This window comes from Lontra canadensis, unplaced genomic scaffold, assembly GCF_010015895.1.
Source record: "Lontra canadensis isolate GAN:19392208 unplaced genomic scaffold, GSC_riverotter_1.0 scaffold4, whole genome shotgun sequence".
In the NCBI taxonomy this organism is placed as follows: domain Eukaryota; kingdom Metazoa; phylum Chordata; class Mammalia; order Carnivora; family Mustelidae; genus Lontra; species Lontra canadensis.
This window is the reverse complement of record NW_022630998.1, coordinates 40,422,953-40,433,725: the sequence shown is the minus strand read 5'-3', so window position 1 is coordinate 40,433,725 and position 10,773 is coordinate 40,422,953.

Sequence of the window (10,773 nt, the reverse complement as noted above, 5' to 3'; positions counted from 1 at the left end):
CCTTAAATGTGTTTTTAAAGAAGAGTAACTGAGAGGCCACACCAGCCTCTGCAGAGCAGCTCTCCTATACTAGAGAAGGTGGGAGCAGTCAGAAGGTAGGAGAGTTGGTGCAGCCCAGCAGATGGAGAAGGTGGACTTTTGAGCTCACTACAACCCAGACTCCATTACTTGCTGTGTGATCTTGACGGTTGAACCTCTGTAAGCATCAGCCTCCTTATCGGTGACATGATGATACCATTATTACCTGATGAAACTGTTCTACAAAAACAGGGGCGGGGGAAATCACCTGGGTGGCTCAGTTCGTTGAGTGACTGCCTTCAGCTCAGGTCATGACCCCATGGTCCTGGGAATGAGCCCCATATCAGGCTCCCTGCTCAGTGGGGAGCCTGCTTCTCCCTCTCCCTCTGCCTTCCTCTCTACCTGCTTATGCTCTCTGTCAAATAAAGGAATAAAGTCTTAAAAAAAAAATTAGAACGGAATGATGCATGTGACATACATGCATCAGGGAGATGTTGCTCAATAAGTGGTGAAAAGTATACTTTTCATTGAGTTAGATAATGAGTTAGCTATTTTTTTTTATTTTTTTAAAGATTTTATTTATTTATTTGACAGACAGAGATCACAAGTAGGCAGAGAAGCAGGCAAAGAGAGAGGAGGAAGCAGGCTCCCCTTTGAGCAGAGAGCCCGACATGGGGTTTGATCCCAGGACCCTGGGATCATGACCTGAGCCAAAGGCAGAGGCTTTAACCCACTGAGCCACCCAGGTGCCCTGAGTTGGCTATTTTAAAAGTACAATATCAAAATGACTAATAATAACAGTAATAAAAGGCTTTTTCAGAAAGTGTATAGGTAGCACATTTATTACAGAAAATTTAGAAGATGAAGGTAAGCTCATACTTTTCCTCCCAAGCACACACAAAATTGCCCATAATTCCAGCCCTCAGAGGTAGTCCCTGGTAACATTTTGGATCATATCCCTCCATTCTCATCTTACTCAGGTATGTATTTCTTACATATATAAAGAAGAGCTTTGGTATTCACCAAATTTTTTTAAAATATGTATTATGTTGTGTTTTAACTAAAACTAGATCATTTAATTTTTCTGAATTTAGAGTTTTTATGTTCTCTATTTCATTTTAATGCAATTCAGTTACATAATTGTTTTAAAGTTATTTTCTTTTAAAGATTTTATTTATTTATTAGAGAGAGCATGTGCACAGTGGGGGAGTGGGGGTTGGAAATCCAGATGGAGAGGGAGAAGCAGGCTGTCCTCTGAGCAGGAAGCCTGACAAGGGCCTTGATCCCAGGACCGGGGGGAACCTGACCTGAGCCAAAAGCAGATGCTAAACTGATTGAGCCACCAGATGTTCCTGTTTTAAAGTTATTGATGTTCACATCATAAAAAGCAAGGTATGGGAATTAAATCTAAGTCCAAACTGTGTGACCCTCAGGCAAGTCACTTAACTTTTCTGAGCAATGAGACCATATGAGATTTAAAAAAAACAACAACTTGAAATCATATTGTAAACAAATGCTCTATGAAAATGCTTACAATTAATTTTACATTTTTGGTCCTATTTGAGGTTTTTTGAGGAAACTCCATACTGTTTTCCACAGTGGTTGCACCAATTTACATTCCCACCAACAGTGCACAAGGGTTCCCCTTTTCTCTACAACCTCACCAATACTTGTTATTTCTTGTCTTTTTGAGTCTAGCCATTCTGACTGGTGTAATGTGTTATCTCATTGTGGTTTTGATTTGTACTTCCCTAATGAATAGTGATATTAAGCATCCTTCCATGTGTCTGTTGGCCATCTGTATGTATGTCTTCTTTGGAAAAATGTCTATTCAGGGAAGCCTGGCTGGCTCAGTCAATAGAACACGTGACTCTTGGTCTCAGGGTTGGGAGTTTGAGCTCCATGTTGGGTGTGGAGATGACTTAAAAATAAAAAAAATCCTTAAAAAATGTCTCTTCAGGTTCTCTGCCCATTTTTACTCAGGTGATTTGTGCTTTGGTGTTGTATGAGTTCTTTATATATTTAAGATATTCACTCCTTATCAAATGAATCATTAGTAAATATCTTCTCCCATTCAGTAGTTTGCCTTTTTGTTTTGTTTATGGTTTCCATCACTGCAAAAGTTTTTTGGTTCAGTGTAGCCCCAATTATTTATTTTTGCTTTTGTTTCTCTTGCCTGGGAAACATATTTCCTGGGACATCCAGGAAAATATTGCTAAGGTTAATGTCCATGAGTATATGGGTTATGTTTTCTTCCAGGAATTTTATGGTTTCAGGTCTCACATTTAAGTCTGTAATCTATTTTGTGTTTATTTTTATGTATTGTGTAAGGCAATGGTCCAGTGTCATTCTTTGCCTAAAACCATCCAGTTTTCCCAGCACCCTTATGAAGAGACTGTCTTTACTCCCATTGTATATTCTTGCCTCCTTTGTTGGAGGTTAATTGACCATATAAGGGCGAGTTTATTTCTGGGTTCTGTGTCTGTTCCATTGATCTATGTATCTGGTTTTTTGTGCCAGTACCATACTGTCTTAACTATTGTAACTTTGCAGTATGGTTTGAAATCTAGTATTGGTGGGTTTTGGGGTTTGTTTTTGTTTGTTTTTTTTTTTTTTAAAGAGAGAGTGAACAAAAAAGAGAACACAAGTAGGGGAGCAGCAAAGTCTGAGCAGGGAGCCTCAAGTGGGGCTCGATCCCAAGGCCCTCAGATCATGACCTGAGCTGAAGGCAGACACTGAACTGACTGAGCCACCCAGGTGAGCCCAGCTTGGTGATTCTTTCTCAAGATTGCTTTGGCTGTTCAAAGTCTTTTGTGACTTCATACAATCTTTAGGGCTTTTTTGTTCTAGTTCTGTAGTAACAGCAAATACTTGTAATCATCATTAACGGGAAAATTTGCTTAGGAGGATCTAGCAGTCAGGGTTCTTAGTTATAAGCCACAGAAACCAAAGCTGGCTGATTGAAGTACAAAAGGAATGGATTAGCATCTACTGCCTAGCTTACAGCAAGGCTGGGACGGCTGAGGAACTGAATTGGAGGCCATGCAACAGGAACAATGTCGAAAATGACACCTACACTCCCATCTGCTGGGAGCAGCTCTGCCGTTCCCGCGGCCCTCTGTGTGCCAAATGCACCGCCAACTCTACCATTCTTGGATGCCGAGAAGACTCATGACTCAGACTCAGGTGATTCAGAGCGACAGGTGGATCCCTGCAAGCAGGTCACTTGCCGTGCTCTGGTTACAAAGGAGACTGCGGTAGAAGGGCCTTTTCAGCTTCAGCACGTGGGCTGGGCCTTGCAACCGAGAGTCATCGCTTGGGGAATTCCCCAAACTATGAAGGGATTTGGATGCTGACAGCAAAAGGAAAACAGCTATTGCCTACAGAATAGTAGTGGTCTGAATTGTGAGTGTAGTCAGGGCTTTATCTTACTCATTTATGAAGAGTCCAAATACATAAGTGACAGCCAGTGCCAAAACCTTAACCTTAGCACTTCCAGGACTGAGAGAGAAGGCAGGAAGTGTCCCAACTAACTTCCTAGACATAGGAGATGTGTTCCTGACCTCCAGGTTTGAGATTCAGAAAACACTAGCACCCAAAAAGTGTTTTAGTGCAATAATTTCCTGGCCTTACCAGAATAGGTCAAATTTTCCTATTATATACCCTAAGACTCCTGTACTTCTTATTGAAATGAGTATATATGTTTGCCAAAGACATGTACAGAATGTTCTTAGCAGCTTTACACATAATAGCCCCAAATAGGCAATAACCCAGATGTCCATCAACAGTAGAATTGTAGAGGGGCACCTGGGTGGCTCAGTTAAACGTTCAACTCTTGCTTTCGACTCAAGGTCACGAGATCCATCCCCGCCTTGGGCTCCTGGTTCATCAGGGAGTCTGCTTGGGATATTTTCCCCTTGTCCCTTCCCCTGCTCGCACACACTTTCTCTCTCTCTAAAATAAATAAATAAAACCTACATTAAAAAGAAACAGTCAAGGGACGCCTGGGTGGCTCAATTGGTTAAATGTCTGCCTTTGGCTCAGGTCATGATCTCAGGGTCCTGGGATCAAGTTCCACATTGGGCTCTCTGCTCAGCCAGGAGTCTGCTTCTCCCTCTGCCCGCTGCTCTACCTGCTTGTGTGCACGCGTTCTCTCTCAATAAATAAATAATTAATTAATTTAGAAATGATATTTATTATTTATTAATTATTATAACTATAATTAATTATTATTAATAAGTTATTTATTTTATTATTTATAAATAAATAAATATTTTAAAAACCAGCTGAGTAGTAGAAATAAGAACAAATTAGCATCACCTTGATCCCAAAACCAGACAAGGATCCCATCAAAAAAGAGAACTACAGACCAATATCCTTGATGAACACAGATGCAAAAATTCTCACCAAAATACTAGCCAATAGGATTCAACAGCACATTAAAAGGATTATTCACCATGACCAAGTGGGATTTATTCCAGGGCTGCAAGGTTGGTTCAACACCTGCAAATCAATCAATGTGATACAACACATTAATAAAAGAAAGAACAGGAACCATATGATACTCTCAATAGATGCTGAAAAAGCTTTTGACAAAGTACAGCATCCCTTCCTGATCAAAATTCTTCAAAGTGTAGGGATAGAGGGCACATACCTCAATATTATCAAAGCCATCTATGAAAAACCCATCGCAAATATCATTCTCAATGGAGAAAAACTGAAAGCTTTTCCGCTAAGGTCAGAAACACGGCAGGGATGTCCGTTATCACCACTGCTATTCAACATAGTACTAGAAGTCCTAGCCTCTGCAATCAGACAACAAAAAGAAATTAAAGGCATCCAAATCGGCAAAGAAGAAGTCAAACTATCACTCTTCTCAGATGATATGATACTATATGTGGAAAACCCAAAAGACTCCACTCCAAAACTGCTAGAACTTGTACAGGAATTCAGTAAAGTGTCAGGATATAAAATCAATGCACAGAAATCAGTCGCATTTCTCTACACCAACAACAAGACAGAAGAAAGAGAAATTAAGGAGTCAATCCCATTTACAATTGCACCCAAAACTATAAGATACCTAGGAATAAACCTAACCAAAGAGACTAAGAATCTATACACAGAAAACTATAAAGTACTCATGAAAGAAATTGAGGAAGACACAAAGAAATAGAAAAATGTTCCATGCTCCTGGATTGGAAGAATAAATATTGTGAAAATGTCTATGCTACCTAAAGCAATCTACACATTTAATGCAATTCCTATCAAAGTACCATCCATTTTTTTCAAAGAAATGGAACAAATAATCCTAAAATTTATATGGAACCAGAAAAGACCGCGAATAGCCAAAGGAATATTGAAAAAGAAAGCCAAAGTTGGTGGCATCACAATTCCGGACTTCAAGCTCTATTACAAAGCTGTCATCATCAAGACAGCATGATACTGGCACAAAAACAGACACATCGATCAATGGAACAGAATAGAGAGCCCAGAAATAGACCCTCAACTCTATGGTCAACTAATCTTCGACAAAGCAGGAAAGAATGTCCAATGGAAAAAAGACAGCCTCTTCAATAAATGGTGTTGGGAAAATTGGATAGCCACATGCAGAAAAATGAAATTGGATCATTTCCTTACACCACACACGAAAATAGACTCAAAATGGTTGAAGGACCTCAATGTGAGAAAGGAATCCATCAAAATCCTTGAGGAGAACACAGGCAGCAACCTCTTCGACCTCAGCCGCAGCAACATCTTCCTAGGAACATCGCCGAAAGCAAGGGAAGCAAGGGCAAAAATGAACTATTGGGATTTTATCAAGATCAAAAGCTTTTGCACAGCAAAGGAAACAGTTAACAAAACGAAAAGACAACTGACAGAATGGGAGAAGATATTTGCAAACGACATATCAGATAAAGGGCTAGTGTCCAGAATCTATAAAGAACTTAGCAAACTCAACACCCAAAGAACAAATAATCCAATCAAGAAATGGGCAGAAGACATGAACAGACATTTCTGCAAAGAAGACATCCAGATGGCCAACAGACACATGAAAAAGTGCTCCACATCACTCGGCATCAGGGAAATACAAATCAAAACCACAATGAGATACCACCTCACACCAGTCAGAATGGCTAAAATTAACAAGTCAGGAAATGACAGATGCTGGCGAGGATGCGGAGGAAGGGGAACCCTCCTACACTGTTGGTGGGAATGCAAGCTGGTGCAACCACTCTGGAAAACAGCATGGAGGTTCCTCAAAATGTTGAAAATTGAACTACCCTATGACCCAGCAATTGCACTGCTGGGTATTTACCCTAAAGATACAAATGTAGTGATCCGAAGGGGCACGTGCACCCGAATGTTTATAGCAGCAATGTCTACAATAGCCAAACTATGGAAAGAACCTAGATGTCCATCAACAGACGAATGGATAAAGAAGATGTGGTATATATACACAATGGAATACTATGCAGCCATCAAAAGAAATGAAATCTTGCCATTTGCGACAACGTGGATGGAACTAGAGGGTATCATGCTTAGCGAAATAAGTCAATCAGAGAAAGACAACTATCATATGATCTCCCTGATATGAGGGAGAGGAGATGCAACATGGGGGGTTAAGGGGGTAGGAGAAGAGTAAATGAAGCAAGATGGGATTGGGAGGGAGATAAACCATAAGTGACTCTTAATCTCACAAAACAAACTGAGGGTTGCTGGGGGGAGGGGGGTCGGGAGAGGTGGGTGGGGTTATGGACATTGGGGAGGGTATGTGCTATGGTGAGTGCTGTGAAGTGTGTAAACCTGGCGATTCACAGACCTGTACCCCTGGGGAAAAAATATATATATGTTTGTAAAAAATAAAATTAAAAAAAAATAATAAAAATAAAGACTACTAAAAAAAAAAGAAATAAGAACAAATTATGGTACAGTCATAGAATATAACAGAGCAATAAAAAAGGACAAATTGCTGTTTTATGTAAACCGTGACATAGTGTTGAACAAAAGCCAGACAAGAATGCACAGTGCACAATTTATCTAAAACCCCCAAAGATGCAAAATTAAGCAAGGGCAACCTACAAATAGGGATGACTTCAGGAGAGCCAGTTATTTTATTTATTTTTTTAAAGTAGACTGCATGCACAACATGGGGCGTGAACTCGGGACCCTGAGACCAAGAGTTGAATGCTCTACTGACTGAGCCAGGCAGGCTTCCAGTTTTTTTCAGGTGTTTTGTTTTGTTTTGTTTTCCCAGGAAAGCTGGTTATTAACTGGGAAAGGGGTATGAGGGAGCATTCTGAGGTATGAGAATGTTCTGTATACTGTTCTGATGGTAGTTACACAGGTACATACATATTTAAATATTTGTTTCACTCTACCCTGGAGATTTACTCACTTTTTGCCCCTAACATATGTCTGTTTTATATAAAAAAATAATTATTTAAAAAATTTAGGGGTACCTGGGTGGCTCAGTGGGTTAAGCCTCTGCCTTTGGGCTGGGTCATGATCTCGGGGTCCTAGGATCGAGCCCCGCATTGGGCTCTCTGCTCGGCAGGGAGCTTGCGTCCTTCTCCCTCTCTCTCTCTGCCTGCCTCTCTGCCTACTTGTGATCTCTCTCTCTCTCTGTCAAATAAATAAATAAAATCTTAAAAAGAAAAAAAAAAGGAAAGGAAAATGTTTAGTTTTCTAGCAGTCTCTGGAGAACATTTATAACTAGAGCAACACAACAGTCTCGAAACTGTTGGCTTGATGAGTCCTGTTTGAAATCCAAGATTGTGTTTGTGACTTTGAACTGAGTCCCCATCTGAGATGGCAGATTCTAACCATTTTCTCCACCTTTTCCTCTGTGAGCAGCTCAAAAACAGAAAGTTTACAAATGAGTGAACCTTAAAGTTATTTTTACCTGTTGACATGCTTTTCCTTCAACATTGCTGTATCAGTGCCCATGAACCGCCTTTGTGCATAGGCCAAGGGGCTGCAGGATGGACAACTGGTGAGGAAAATACTGTTTGTTGGTAATGTGTGAAAAGCAGCAGCCCTTCTCTATTTAAATCTTGTTCGTGACCAGGAAGCCTGCCAGTGTTGTTAATATTCAAGCGTACTCTGCAGATTGATCTTGCCAGAGGGCAAGCCCAAGTTAAGCCATGGGATGACTGCCTTCAAAAGTATTTGGAAGGTGCCCGCTGTGGGATTTAGCCTCCCAGATACAACAGTGTGATGGAAACGGTCTGTGGCTGCTTGTACAATCAGTGGTGATATCTAGGATTTTCTTAGAAATCCTGGGGCCTCAGGGCTTGAAAGCAGAGGATTTGGAGAGATCACAAACTGCAAAAGGGTTCTTGTTGCTGTCTCTGGTCAACATGCCAGCGTGGGTGAGTGACTCTTCAAGAGTCACTACAGGGGGCTCCTTGATTTTCCCTCTTCTCATGATGAGACACTGGTACTGCACGATTGATTGGACCATTGAAAATTCTGGGGACACTCAAGTCCTCATCAGCTCATGTCGAGGCTGGAATAATTTGCAATGCCTCCCTGGTCTACCCATCTCCCTTTTGCAATGTTAGCTGTCTGTGACTTGAGCACCTCCTGTGTACAAAGTGCTTTGGTTACACTGCCCATGAGACATAACCATGTTTTCTTTCGTTCACAGAGGTCATATGTGTACCTTATGCTCAGGGACTTTGTGGGAAGTTGGGATGGAGTGGCTGAGAGTACTGGCTCCAGAACCAGACTGTCTGGGTCCAAATCCTGACAATGCCACTTTCAAGCTGTGTAACCTTTGCCAAGCGACTTCACCTCTCCGTGCCTCAGGTTTCTTATTGTATAATGAGAATAATATCACTTGCCCCCTAAGGCCTTTGTAAAGATTAATTGAACTAAAACATGTAAAGCACACTTAGGGCAGTGTCTTAGCACACAGTAGCAGACCAAACATTTGCAAATTATTAGCAAATTGTCACAAAATTTGTTTTTTTTCTAATATGGTTTTATTTATGCCAATGAGTTCTCTTTGCTTGTGGTAGGGTATTTGCTTATTCATTCATCTGTTGATAGATATGGATTGTTTCCATCTTTTGGCTATTGTGAATAATGCTGCTATGAATATTGATATGTTTGAATCCCCATTTTCAGCTATTTGGTTTATATATGTAGGAGCAAAATCGCTGTATCATGTGGTAATTCTCTGTTTAATTAATTTAACCACTAAATTTTCCGCAGTGGTTGCACCGTTTTATATTCCCTTTGGTAGTGCATGAGAGTTCCAATCTCTTGACATTCTCACCAACACTTGTTACTTTCTCCTTTTTTAAAAATGGCCATCCTAGTGGTTGTGAAGGGATATCTCATTATGGTTTTGTTGTGTGTTTCCCTAATGATTAGAAATGTGGAGCATCTTTTCATGTGGTTATGGGTCACATGTATATTTTCGGTGGAGAAATGTCTACGTAAGACCTCTGTCCCCCTTTTTATTTTATTTTATTTTATTTTATTTTATTTTATTGTTGAGTTGTAAACCTTCTTTATTCTGGGCTTGATTTAGTTTTGGACTTGAATAAATCCATGTTTGTTCATCAGAAAAATCTATAAATATAGACTCCAGAAAATAATCTTAACTAGATTATCTTCAGAAGCATAATATAAAATAATAAAATATGATGGGAATTTAATGTTGGGGGTGTGTGTGTGCTTAAGTCAACAGGCATGACAGATAGACTGCTGGCTGGCCTCGCCAGATTAGGTCAGGACAGTAGGTCACACACACAAAAATGGCAAGCAACAGAAGTCAAGTCTCTTTTCAGGCCTGTGTTTTCTGGGTACTGTGGTACCCAAGGCTGCTGCTGGCCTCTGTACTCTAAGCTGGAGTGTCTGAACCACCAGGAAATGAAGGGAGAAGTTTCAGAGGTATTCTGGCTTGTAGTGGGAGAAGGAGTGCTCCAGGGTATCATTCAAGGACCTTCTAGGTCAAAAGAGTCTGAAGCAGATAGAGTATACACTTGGTGAACATATTGTAAGACCTAAGAATGAAATTAGGTGTATACTGTGACAGGGCACTTTCAGAGACACTGAGGAATGGACATTTAGATGTATAAATATTGACTAAGATCATGAAAGTCATTTTTCAGAAGTAAACTTTTAGAGATAGAGTTTAAAAAAAATTTTAAATACCCAGTTATGGGGGCACCTGGGTGGCTCAGTTGGTTAAGCGGCTGCCTTCAGCTCAGGTCATGATTCCAGGGTCCTGGGATCAAGCCCCGCATCGGGCTCCCTGCTTAGCGGAGAGTCTGCTTCTCTCTCTCCTGCTGCCTGCTGCTCTGCCTACTTGTGCTGTCAAATAAATAAATAAAATCTTAAAAACAACAACAACAACAACAACAACAAAACCTCTAAATACCCAGTTATGGTTTTCACCCTTGGAGCTGGTTTTAGAAACACTGTTTTATGGGGATATTGCAGCTGGCAGAGTTATTTTAAGAAGCAATGAAATGTTTACTTTCACAATGTAACCTTTGCCTTGTTTGCAGTCTAGTGGAAGCCTTTACACTGAAGATACAAGCATTTAAATGTTGAGACAGTCGCATGAATGTTACAAATAACCAAAGCACCATGCTGACAAAAATGCATCTTTTCAAAATAGCAACACAAAAAACGGTTATATCTATATATCTAACTTTATAGAAAACAATCTCTATCTACCATTTCATTATATTCATTTAACATATTTTCCAAACAAGAAGGGGGGAACAGTTAAAAAAT